The sequence below is a fragment of the Lutra lutra genome, chromosome 15 (genome assembly GCF_902655055.1).
Source record: "Lutra lutra chromosome 15, mLutLut1.2, whole genome shotgun sequence".
NCBI classification, from domain to species: domain Eukaryota; kingdom Metazoa; phylum Chordata; class Mammalia; order Carnivora; family Mustelidae; genus Lutra; species Lutra lutra.
The window spans coordinates 20,486,413-20,499,238 of NC_062292.1; the positions used below are offsets into that span (position 1 = coordinate 20,486,413).

At 49.9% G+C, this 12,826-nt stretch overlaps 1 pseudogene; it reads right to left on the bottom strand.

Annotated features, from left to right (window-relative positions):
• Positions 1-490: 490 nt before the first annotated feature.
• Positions 491-12,614, bottom strand: LOC125085557 (serine/threonine-protein kinase PLK1-like; annotated as a pseudogene).
• Positions 12,615-12,826: the final 212 nt, after the last annotated feature.

Here is a 12,826-nt window from a genome sequence, read left to right on the forward strand (position 1 = left end):
CTACCAAAAAAGCATGGTGAGAGCTAACCCATATGGGGCCCAAGGTGCTGGTGGGGGTGAGGGGGCCACTAGTCCAGAGGGAGGACTAGTAAGAAGGCCCTGAGGCTGCTGGCGGCTGGGCATGGGCTCCGAAGCTTGTCCGCCATCGCGCAGGTGCAGTGGGACAGGCTGGCCAGCCCCTGGGGGCAGGGGTACCCCTGCGGGGGTGCTCAGGTGGTGCCTAAGAAAGTCCCACTTCTCGTCGAGGTGGGTCATGGCTGCCGTGAGTGGGAACAGGGTGAGTCCGGCCTGGCCCTGGGAGCTGATGAGTGCACAGACAGACTGAGGCACATGACGATGAACTAGCAGGTGGGGCAGATCCCAGGGCGCGATCTCGGGGTCTGCCTTCAGCAGGTCTTCGCCCCCATGGTTTCAGAAACCCTTAAAGTGGGGGATCTTCCTCATCGAGGAGTTGAGATGGGAGCCCACAGCGAGGGAGGACTCTATGTCCTCATGCTCTCCATTCTCCAGGCTGCCATCGTCCTTGCAGAGAATGAGTCATGCAATCGAAACACACCCCCACACTGTGGTCACACAGTTGATGCCCCAGGCCGTCCTTGTCCAAGGAGTCCCCCACCTCGCTGCCTCAGAAGATGGGGATGCAGGATCCTCAGCCTTGTCCTGCCTCACCAGTCTCTGCTCTGAGGTCTTGGAGGCATTAACGCCCTGTCACAGCATGTCCCCAAGGGGGCTCTCTACCACCTCACTGGTCTCCTAGACCTCTGATTCCTCTTTCCCTGGGGGCTGGAGCTGGGGGTTCTTGTTGTCTTTACTGAGGATTATGAGAGGCTTTTGGCTGCTGGGGTCCAGGCTGCTGGGAACGATGGAAAACCTCGTGGAATGGTGAGGCAGGTGCAGGGACAAGGGCAGGGATGTGGCCAGAAGTAAAGAACTTGTCGTTGAACAGCTCATGTGTGGTCTGACAGGCAGTGGGATTTTGTTTGAAGCATCTTGTGAACTTGGGAGGCGGCCATGGGGTTGATGTGCTTGGAAAACACCATTCATTCTTCCTAGGTGTCTTTGAGGCAAGGCATCTCAAAAGGTGGTTTGCCCACTGATGAGGTACACATGACTCATGCATTCCAAACCGTGCCCTCTTGCTAGGCACTTCTGGAGCTCTGTTATTAGGGGCTTCTTCCTCTCTTTGCTATACTCGACTTTGGTTGCCAATCAGAATCCCCGGGTCCCTCCTCCAGATCCTCACCGAGTAAGAGTTAGCCCAGCTTGAGGTCCCAAGGATGAACCCGATTTCCGGACAGGTCCTGGCATCCAAGGAGGTGGTAGCGGCCCCAGGCTCGGCCAGTGCGTTCCGCCCCAGAGAGCTCCAGCAGCAGAGCTGCAACATGAAATCGCTGTACTCGAAAAAGCCATGGAAGTCCATGGCATGTCAGTGGGCGAGGTTGTGGTGAATGCCCATCTCCTTGGACGCCTTCTCCATCTTCTGGTACAGTCTTGAGTAGCAGCAACATACACAAGATCTTGCCCACAAAAATTTCTTGGTATCTGAGGCCTAGATTTCGAAGCACTTGATGAAGATACTCTTTCCCAGAAAGCAACACCTGCAGATAGCACTGCCGGCTGCAAGGGTCCACTAGGACCTCCTGGATCTCCTCCATGGGGGCTGGGCTGTGACTGGGGCTCCAGGAGCTGAAACTTCTGGGACCCTAGCTTTCCCAGGGTTGACTGGGGCTGGCTTTCCTGCAGTCACCACCACCCGTCCTGTTCTGAGAGTTGCTCAGTGCACCTAGTAGCGTCTGAAGGGGACTTGGCACTGCTCCATTGCTTCCTGATTTGAATGCAGGGCTGGGAACATTACAAAAGCCTCTTTTCTTTTTTCTTCATCTCCTCCTCCTCTTCCTCCTCCTCCTCCTCTTCCTCCCCCTCCCCCCTCCTCCTCCTCCTCCTTCTTCTTCTTCTTTTTCGTCTACAACTAGGGAGTGACTCAGGTCCTACAGGTGCTCTAGGCTGTCCCACTCTGTGCCCTGTACCCCGCTTTCTGAGGCCCCTAGTTCTGGGAATGGGCTTATTTCCTGCGACAGAGGAGAAGTGGAGGCAAGCATTGGGAGGGAAGGTGACTTTATCAGATTAACTGGTAAAAATGCTCAGGCTCCCAGATTCTGTGAGCAAGACGACCCAGCCTCCTGTGTACCCAGCGGTTTCCAGGCTGGTGGGGGTTGTTTTTCCTCCAAAGTCCTGGCGAGCCCTGCATCTCACCCGAGGGCTGTGGTTCAGGAATGTTTTGACTTGAAACACTCAAGCCAGTGGTGGTAGTTGGAGTTGTGAGACCCTTCTGTGCTGAAAGGAGAGATGAATGGTCTATTTAGAACCTGCTAACAATTCGCAGTATAAAGAACAGGCAACAATTCTGCTGCTGAAATTCGACTTTCTGAGGGTACCACTCCCAGGGGAGCTGGCTGTGTGGCCAACATGGCCCCAACTCTGGGTTTTCCATCTGGAAGACCACCCTTGCTGGTGGTGGCAACGCTTCCAGAAGATTGTGCCTCTGCCTCAGCTTTTTCTGGGCCTCTCTTCAACCCCCTCCCAGGATACTCTCTTCCTGGGGCCTGTGGTGTTCTTGGGCTATGGGTAAGAGGACTTTTCCAAAACCACATGAACTTTGCTCTGGACAAACAAAGAAGGGTGGCTGTTTGGAAATGCCTAAAACAGCTTCTCTTGGGCCTAAGTTGTGAGGTTTTACCTCACATCACAGATACAGAGTTGACCTGGAGGAGGAAACTGGTTTTCCTCTCAGGACAAAATGGTGGCCCCTAGAGCCTTGGGTACATTCCCAGGTGTTTCTATCACCAAAGCGAGTCTTCATTTCATTGCATCCTAGGATCAGAAGAGAAGGTGAGAAGCATGGGCTTCTAAACACTCAGCCAAGAGAAAATAGGCAGTTTACTGAAACGCCAAAGCTTCTTTCAAAAATCAATGGCGGGGCACCTGGGTGGCTCAGTGGGTTAAGCCGCTGCCTTCAGCTCAGGTCATGATCCCAGGTCCTGGGTTCGAGTCCCGCATCAGGCTTTCTGCTCAGCGGGGAGCCTGCTTCCTCCTCTCTCTCTGCCTGCCTCTCTGCCTACTTGTGATTTCTCTCTGTCAAATAAATAAATTTAAAAAAAAAATCTTTGAAAAATCAATGGCAATTAGGAACGGTATTCCTCTAATTTGTTGAAAGGAATTTCTATGTAGGTACAAGTAATCTCAATCAAAATCCTGGTAGATTTTGTTTAGAAATTCACAACCTTATTATAAAATTTATATAGAAATGCAAGGGATCTAGAATAGGAAAAACAATTCTGAAAAAAGAACAAAGGTGTTTTTTAACTAATACTACCCGATTTGAAGACTTAATGTAAAGCTACAAAAATAGACAGTGTGGTCCTGGACACACAGAGTACAGACACACAAGTACAAACAGATCAATGGAACAGAATACGAGTTCAGCAGTGGTCCACACATATATGGTTAATAAGTTGTGCTGGTATAATTGGACATTCAAGTGCATAAAATGAACTTTGGCCCTTCCTGCAAACCACACCCAACAATGAACTTGAAAAGGATCATAGTACTAAATGTAAGAACTAAAATTATAAAGCTTCTGAAAGAAAACTGAAGGATAAAACCTTTACAGCTTTGGATTAAATAAAGATGTTTAGGGGCACCTGGGTGGCTCAGTCATTAAGTGTCTGCCTTTGGCTCAGGTCGTGATCCCAGGGTCCTGGGATCGAGCCCCACATTGGGCTCTCTGCTCGTCAGGGAGCCTGCCTCCCCTTCTCTCTGTGCCTGCCTCTCTGCCTACTTGTGATTTCTGTCAAATAAGTAAATAAAATATTTTTTAAAAAGTACAGACTGTGATAAATATGTGTAAAGTACATATAATCTGATAAAGATGAACGTAATATATGTGCACATTTGATAACTATGCTCAATGTCATTAGTCATTAGGAAAATACAAGTTAAAACTGCAATGAAAAACCACTACATATCCACCAGAATGGCTAAAACTAAATTTTAAAAGTGGACAATACCAAGTGTTAGCAAGAGTGCGGAACAACTGGAACTTCCACACATCGCCACTGGGGGTACAAAAATGGTAGGGGGCACACTTTGCAGAATTTCATAAAGATAAACATCCACTTATCATTTCCTTCAACAATCCCATTCTTAGGTATTTTACCCAAGAGAAAGAAAAGCATATGCCCACAAAAAGACTTGCACTGTTTTTTCCTTTTAAGACTTATTTTTTAATTTGAGAGGGAGAGCATGCCAGGGGAGGGGCAGAGGGAAGGAGAGAGAGAGAATCCTTAAGCAGATTCCCTGCTGAGCGTGGGGCCCAACATGGGGTTTGATCCCAGGACCCTGAGATCATGACCTGAGCCGAAATCAGGGGTCAGCTCCTTAACTGACGCAGCCAACCAGGGGCCCCAGGACTTGTACTTTTAATGTTCACTGGAGCTCTGTTCCTAATCACTGAAAAGTAGAAAGCACTCCAATGTGCAGCAAACAGCAGACAGTTTCACATAATGCAAGATATCCGTATGCTGGATACTACTTGGCTGACTACTGATACAGGCAGCAACGCAGATGAACTAGTGATTGGAAGAAGTAGCACCCTGGGGTGAGTGTCAGGCCTGTTTGACACCCAGAGCCCACACTACTGCCACCCTTCAGCCCCCTGGCCCCAATTGTACCACCCCCTAGACTGCAACACTTAGGGAATTAGGAATGGCTCCCTCTCCTCCTTGAACAATCTGTACTTTTTCTCAGTAATGCTGAATTGATTTGAATAATTACAGTAACAAGATTTCAGGATGCAGGAGAGACCTACTTTAAATACTCAGGACAAAGTAATGTTGATTTTTATAAATGGAGAATGTGATCATAATAATTGATCCTTCTCCCACCCAGCATGCCCTGAATTTTTGTGAGCTCAGGACCCAGTGACAGGTGCCAGGGACGCCAAGGGGCGCCTCCCAGCCCTTGCTTCCAATCATGTCTTACAGGACCTATTGCAATGAATGCTTTCTTAGCCTAGACGTTGACTCATCCCACAAATACTTATCGAGCATCTACAATAAAACCAAAAGTCAAATTTGAAAATATTTGACAACAGACTTATTGTCAGAGCCTAGATCGTGTTGACATTTGACCCATGAGAACAAATAATTAAGAGTTTTGTTGTTAGTTCTGTTTTCTGAACCCACTTTTTTTTCCCCATTCTGTTCACGAGAAGAAGGGGACAAAAACCCAGAATGGAGGGGCCTGCCGTTCAGAAACAGAGAAGGCCTCCCTCACACTCGGGGATCTCCTCGAGGGCAGAAACTGACCTGCTCTTGCTGGATTCCGGGGTCTTAGCAAATAATGAATTTTTGGGTAAATGTTCGTTGAACGTCACTAAATTTTAAATGATTCAACTGCTCAGGCTGAAAAACAACCAGTCCCAGGGAAATGACTAAACGCACTTTTTTAAATTAAGCTTCAGGAAAAGTCAGGTGAGTTGCATTTGCTCTAAGGGAAGTCATGTGCTCGGCCAAGGTAAGGACCAGAGTGGCTCCGGCAGAAAAGGCTGAAACTGGAGCCTGAAGACAGGGCAGGTAGGGGACCACGGACCAAAACCTGAAAATGAAAAGGCGGAAACATTTTTGTAGAGGATCAAGGGGGCTTTGGGTTTGACAGGACAGTGCTTGTCCCTAGAGAGACCTCCAGCCAGCAGCCTGGAGGTTGGGGAAGAGCCACTCGACAAGGGAAGAGCCACTCGACAAGGTGAGCGCTCAGCCTCACCCCTCGGTCCACTTCCCACCGCCCCTCACCCCACCACTAACCGACAGGTTTGCTGGTGTTACCTTTTAAATATTTCTTGACTCTTCCCTGCCTGCCTGCCTCCCATGTACAACTCCGGGCCCTCATAAGCTCTCCCTTCTCTCAGGTCTCCCCTGCCAGTCTCTGCCCCCTTAAATGCACCCTTCACATCAGCACCAGAGTTGTTCACCTGAAACAAAATTCCCAGCATCTCCCTTTCCCGCTTAAAACTTCCCAAACGCCTGTCCCCATCTCGTTCCTCAACACTCAGCACAAGCATCCTCTCCTCCAGAACATGGTCCCTGGTGCCCCCACGACGAGCTGGGTGACCCCGTGCACTCAGAGCACACGGTGCAGCCTGCCTGACCGAACTGAGCGCAAGTACCTAGTGGCCGCTCCCCAGTACTCAGCCACACCTGGGCATCTCCATGCTCCGCCCCTGTGGGGGTGGCCGGCACACACAAGTACTTGGTCGCCTTGGGAAGGAGTAGGAGAGGGGGAGAAAAGAGGCCCAGGGGCGCCTGCTTGGCTCAGTCGGTTGAGTGTCTGACTCTTGGTTTTGGCTCAGGTCATGATCTCAGGGTTGCGGGATCAAGCCCCGCATCAGGCCCCACGCTCAGCACGGAGTCTGCTCGAGATTCTCTCCTCTTCCTTCTCCCTCCCCCTCAGTTCCTCCCATGGCTTGTGCTCTCTGTCTCTCTCTCTAAAATAAATGGATAAAATCGTAAAAAAAAAAAAAACTTTAAAAAAGAAAGAAAGAAAAAAGGAAAAAGAAAGAAAGAGGGCCAGATACTAATCTTGAAAACTGTCTATGTATGGTAAGCAATCAGCCAAGGTTCCACATCTGACCAGCGGAGCCCTGTCTGCTGTTGAGGCAGGACCCATGGGAATTCCTAGTCCTCGCTGGTGGACGCTGGTCAGGCTGCCTCACGTCTCTGGGCCTCAGTCTTCTCACTAAGATTAGGGGGTTGGTCCAGATGAACTCCACAGCCTTTCCAGCCCTCATTCCAGGGGCACTACAGGTCCAACCCCCTCTCAGCACCCGCGAACCTCCAGCATTGGCCCTGACTGTGCCCCCCACCGTCCAGTCCCTGGACCTCCCTCCTTCAAAGCTGGCAAGAAACCATGACAGCCTCTTTAGATAATGGTGACAGTCACAGCCTGGCCCGTGGACTCCCCCAACAGCTTTTGCTGGGGATTAAACTCTGCTTCTCTTCAGAGATTACACAGCTGTTTGAAGAGACTGGGCTCACTTCTCATAAACTGCTGAGTCCAGAGGCCATGCCTTTGAGCATTCTTTATTGTCTTCTTTAAAGCCTCATTAAATTCCTCTTTCCCCCCACTGTTGGAGAGGAGGCCACCAGAGCTTGGGGAGCCACAGCCCTCCTCCCACAGCAGCTATCCCCCCCCTAACTGGGCGGCATCCTCAATGAATAAGGAAGCACTGCCCGGCGCAGCCAGGCACTGAGGTGCCCCTGGGCCCCCTACCGGTGAAGAGACGAATTGAAGGACACAGTCTCTCTCCCCAAGTTCCTCGGAGACTTGTAGGAAACACAGGTAAGAGCTATTGAGGAGGATGGTGATAAAAGTACACATCCTAATCTTAAATTAGTTCTATCTTTTATCTCCCAATGCTATACAAGTTCCACAAGGACGGAGACCTTGTCTTGCGTGCTCACCACTGGATTACCTGCATGCTGGGATCCGCGCATTCAAGAGGAATCCGTTGAATGAAAGCGTGTTATGTTCCTTGTCATATCCCCAGCTCTTAGAGCAAAACTTGGTTTAATAAATTCTTGCTAAAAGAATGAATGAATAAACGAGGGAGAAGCAGGGCAGAGCTTTGAAGGATGAGTAGGAGTTAATGAGCCAAAGAACATAAAAGAGAGGGGCAGGTGAGTGGGGGGGCACCTGGCTGGCTCAGTGGGTAGAGCATGCGATTCTAGATCTCAGGGTCATGAGTTTGAGTCCCTGGGCATAGGGTTTACACTAAAAAAAAAAAAAAAAAAAAATTTAGGGGCACCTGGGTGGCTCAGTGGGTTAAGCCTCTGCCTTCGGCTCAGGTCATGGTCTCAGGGTCCTGGGATCGAGCCCCACATTGGGTTCTCTGCTCAACGGGGAGCCTGCTTTCCCCTCTCTCTCTGCCCTCCTCTCTGCCTACTTGTGATCTCTCTCTCTCTGTCAAATAAATAAATAAAATCTTTTAAAAAAATTTTTTAATAAAAGTTAATAAAACAAAGGGACAGGAGATTTCAAGGGCACAGAGGATGACATTTACAAAAGCAAATGAAACCTGGACTTCCAGCGAACAGAGACTTGTTAGAAGTGGCTCAATATTTATCTGAAAATGATTTTAACTAAAGTGTGATAGAAAAGTGGTAGGAGACCAGCTAGGTTTTCTCATTTCTTTACCTTCTACCACCAAAGTATCTGCTTGAGTCACACAGTCACAGAGCCCTGGGTTTTTCCACTATATTAATCACAATTTTTTTTGTCTGCAAGTGACAGAAATTTAATTCAAGCTAGTTCAAGCAAAAGAACTAGCAAGTGTAGGGTTCTTTCATTCTATGTGTGTATGTATCTGTCTTTCTGCCTGTCTATCAGCTATCTAACCTTGGATCTTATCCCTTCCAGATAGAGTAGTCCCATTCTCTCCTATCTCAAACAGCTTCCTGTTTGCAGGGAGAGAGACATGTGTTTATGACCTCAGCAGCTCTGGAACCACCCTTATAAAAATCCCAAGAAGAGACTCGATGGGTTTATTTGAGTTGTATGCTCACCCCAGACCAGCCCCTTGACTGGGCTGTCAGGCATCATGTGCCCTCCCATGATGGACAGTACCATGACCAATGGACCCAGGAGAAGAGGAGGAATGTTGCTCCCAATGCTGGGTAAGATCAGTCCATGGCCTGCCAGGTGACCCCTGGCAGTCAGGGCCTCATTCAGCATGGGAGAAAGTAAGCTCTGAATATGGCCTCTTTTGTGGCTGACTGTAACTTCTTCTCTGGGCCTTAGTTTCTCCCTCTGTAGAATGAGTATGTTGGGCTATAGCCATCCTCAAAGGTCCCTTCCAAATATGACATTCTGAGATGTTTATTTACGTTTAAAGTCTTGCTCACTTCACTTGGATATTGGCAATGTCTGGTTTTTTGCTGGATTAACTCATGAGGTAGGTTTGGATGTTTTATCTTTGCTGTTCTCAGTCATTTCAAAAATACCAGATCTATTGTTCAGCAAAGGAATCTAATCTTTTTCCCAAAGCACATTTTTCAGTCTCCTTCAGAATGTTGGTTATTTGAATCATCACCTCGGGAAAAATGAGATATTTGGCGGTGAAGGGCTTTCAATGGCCCCAATTTATCATGCTGGGGCCCCAAACTTGTATGATTTTCTAGTTGTTGCTGGGAGCTGCAGGAAAGGAAATCATTGCTCCTTCATGTTATGTGGGACCCATCTGACCTTCGTGTTATTTGGGGAATATTCCAAAGGGGGTTCTCTGAGCCTGGAAGCTTCGCTGCTCTATATTCATTGAGCTCCACGATGAGGCGCAGGGAAATGTTGATCGCTGACACACCAGCCCTTCACAGGTCCCAAACCCTGCTCCTCTTCCAAGCCCGTCCACTTGTCCCTCCCCCGTCTCCAACAGTCCTGGGCCAGAGCCCGGCACAGAGAAGGAGAATGGGCTCACAGTCAACTGCTAGTTGGGAAAGCTTGAATTCAAAACCCAAGACGTCTGACTTCTGGTCTCCACGTTCTCTTTCAACACTATTATCCCCTGCCTCCTCTTCACCTCCAACCCCATTCAGAGCCTCCTTGTCCAGGGGACTAAAATCAAGCCCAAGCCTTCCTCACCGTTAGTTCCCAAGGCCTCCTTTGTGACACTGTGACCTTGACCACCAGCCACTCCAGGCCTTTCTATTTTGCTTCCCTCAGCCTCTTGAGTTGGCACTCTGGCTTCCGGGCACCTGCTCTATTTGCAGAGAAAGCTCTTGCCTTAAATCTAGCCTGATCATCAGACTCCCTGAGGGAGCCTCTAACACAGCCGGGCCTTTGTCTGATGGCGGAGGCTGGCTCCCCTCACGTGTATCTGTGCTCTGTCTGGGGCCCCCCACCCGCAGCCTCCCTCTCCCACACACAATGGAAGGCCTGTGTCTTTCTCTCACCACCATGAGGCTGTTACAGCGGCCACCGGAGCGGCTGCCAACCCTCGGGGCTGTGGAAACCTTCGCACATGGACTCTTGTTGCTGACAAGGTCAGCATTTGGGTTGACCCTGGGTCACAGGCCTACATCCAGCGAGACCACTGGCTCAGGGAAGAGGTGACCACACTTTTCCAGAACTTCCCCTCACGTCCAGAAGAAGCAACCTATTCCTCAGAGATCCCAGCTTTCTTCAACTGTCTTGAGAGGGAGAGGCCACGGCCTGACATCAACACCAAAAATTTTCTGATGGGAAGAATCCCCGATTGTCCTCTTCATCATTTTCCCAATGAGTCTAACACAAGCCACTCCATCCCGCCATCCATCCATTTTCATCTAGTCTTTCATTCGTAAAAATATTTACTGGACTCTTCCTGGAGAACTGATGAGGCCAACTTCCTTTTCAGAGCTCTCCTGTTCCCCATGCCTCAAAACCCCCCGTAAATGCATCCTCAAACACCACAGTCCTCCTAGCGTTGCTATTTTAATTCCGCTTCGTAGCAGAACCTTCTAACCCTTGCTGCACCCGCTGTCCCCAGCACTCAGGCCTTCCCAGGCTTCCTGTGGTTCCTGTCAGTGCTGCTCCGGCTGGGAGGGGAAACACCCACAGTCAGAATTTCTTATTCTCCAGACCCCTGGATCCATCACCCTTTCCAAGTCCATCCTTTCCGACAGGACACCTCTGCCCTCACTCATCATGTACCTCATTAGCAACCCAGTCTGTCTGTGTCCTGCTACTCTGGCCTTCTCAGCTGGATAACCGGATTCATCCTCCACGCAAAGCACCACGGTCATGCCTTGTGCGGACTCTAACATGCGTTCATGTCCGCTGCTCAGAGGATTTTTTTCAGTCATTTAACAAATATTTGTTGAGCACCTGCCATATTCCAATGACTCCGCAAGGCCGCTGAGGCTCTAACAAAATATAAATGCGGTCTGGGCAGAAAGACAACAACGGGCCAGGAATGCAGTAAGGGTGACTGGCACTGCTTGGGGAGTGTTTCACAGCAGCGCTGAGCTGGGCCCTGGAGGGGTCTGTCAGGAAAGGTTTCCCGGAGAGGCGGGACAGGTAACCCGAATAAAAACTCCCTTGCCCCGGTTCAGGGTCTGTTCTTGTCCCTGAGCTGAGAATGTTTGCTTTGAGTCTGCCACTCCTCCACCAGCTCGAACACCCCGCCCCTCCCACCTTCCTCCTTCCTCCTCCATTGTGAGTTGTCCGTGTCCCCAACTAAATGAGAAATTCCAGCAGGGCAGGACCGGCCGTCTCTGAGCCCAGCCCAGCCCCACGGTCCACACTGCACTGGTCCACAGGACGCGTTGTAAATGTTCGAATTAGGCATTCTGGCAGAGCCCCTCCGTGTTACAGTGGGGTGGGGCGAAGGTGGCCGTCCTAAAGGTGACATTTCCCCACCAATTGGAGGACACGCACCAGTGGAACTGGTGGCCACTTTCTGGCCTGGACCTTAACAATACCGCTCTCACTCTCGCCCACGCCCTCTTCCCTCTTCTGGCGAACACCCAGATGTGGCTGCAGCCCCGTCTTGACCGTGACTTGCAAAAGAAATCAACATCCCGGTTCCTTAAACCACTGCAGTGTTGGCTCCCTTTGTTAGAGCTGACTAGCTTTACCCCAACTGATGCACCTGCCAGCATGTCAGCTTCCAGTTGCCAAGGTCGGGGGGCTGGGTGGATTTCTAGCAACATGGTGCTGCCATCCGCAGGAGCTAAGTCCCACTTTGCCACAGCTGCAAAGCTGCCCCAGGGAGGCTGAGAGCCAATATCCCGCAGGACCTTTTGCACTCTTGCTTTTCCGACCTTCCCTCTTCCCCAGGCGCTGCCTGAGGCTTGCGGACAGGTGTGTTCTCAGAAACATGGAGCCTCCCAGTAGAGCGTGACTCAGGGGATACAATTCCTGACGATTCCCAGGCTTGACTCTTCTCTCAAGAATTTTTGCTGTTTTAAAACCCAAACCCAGGGGCACCTGGGTGGCTCAGTGGGTTAAGCCTCTGCCTTCGGCTCAGGTCCTGATCCCAGGGTCCTGGGATTGAGTCACACACCGGGCTCTCTGCTCAGCAGGGAGCCTGCTTCCCTTCCTCTCTCTCTGCCTGCCTCTCGGCCTACCTGTGATCTCTGTCTGTCACATAAATAAATAAAACCTTTTTAAAAAAAGTAAAAATAAGAAATAAAGAAAAACCTAAACCCAGTCATCTCAACCCTGATTTAGGACCTGGATCAGACCCAATGCCTCCCGCCAAAAACAAATATCCTATAATGTCCCCTTTGTGTTCCTGAAATTAAATTAGTATTACCCACTGACACACAATTCTGAAAGGCAGTACATGCCCTAATGGAAATATCAAGGAGAAATAAAATGAGGGTCGCTTGTGATAGCAGCACATGTTTCAATACAGAGAGGTTTGGTGGTACCACTTTAGGAGCCAGCGGGAAGTATGAGTTGCTCCCGGCCTGGAGCAGAGCCCCCCCACCCCATCCCCTCCAGCTCCCTCGAATCTGACAGCTTCGAATGCAGACTGGTACAGCTGTGGGATTCTGGAAGCTCACGGCCACAAGCGGCATTGCCATCAGGGATCCGATCTTTTTGAAAGGTGAACAGCTCTTGGGAATGTTCCCCCCACCTCCAAATCCAGTCTTTCCTTGATTTCCACAACAGTCACCTTCCTGGAAAACTCTGTGCATTTGAAAATGTGCAACAAATACTTTATGAGTAAAACGGAGATCAGTTTTAGGCTCAAACACGTTCTCCCCTCCGCCACACAAAACAGGCACCC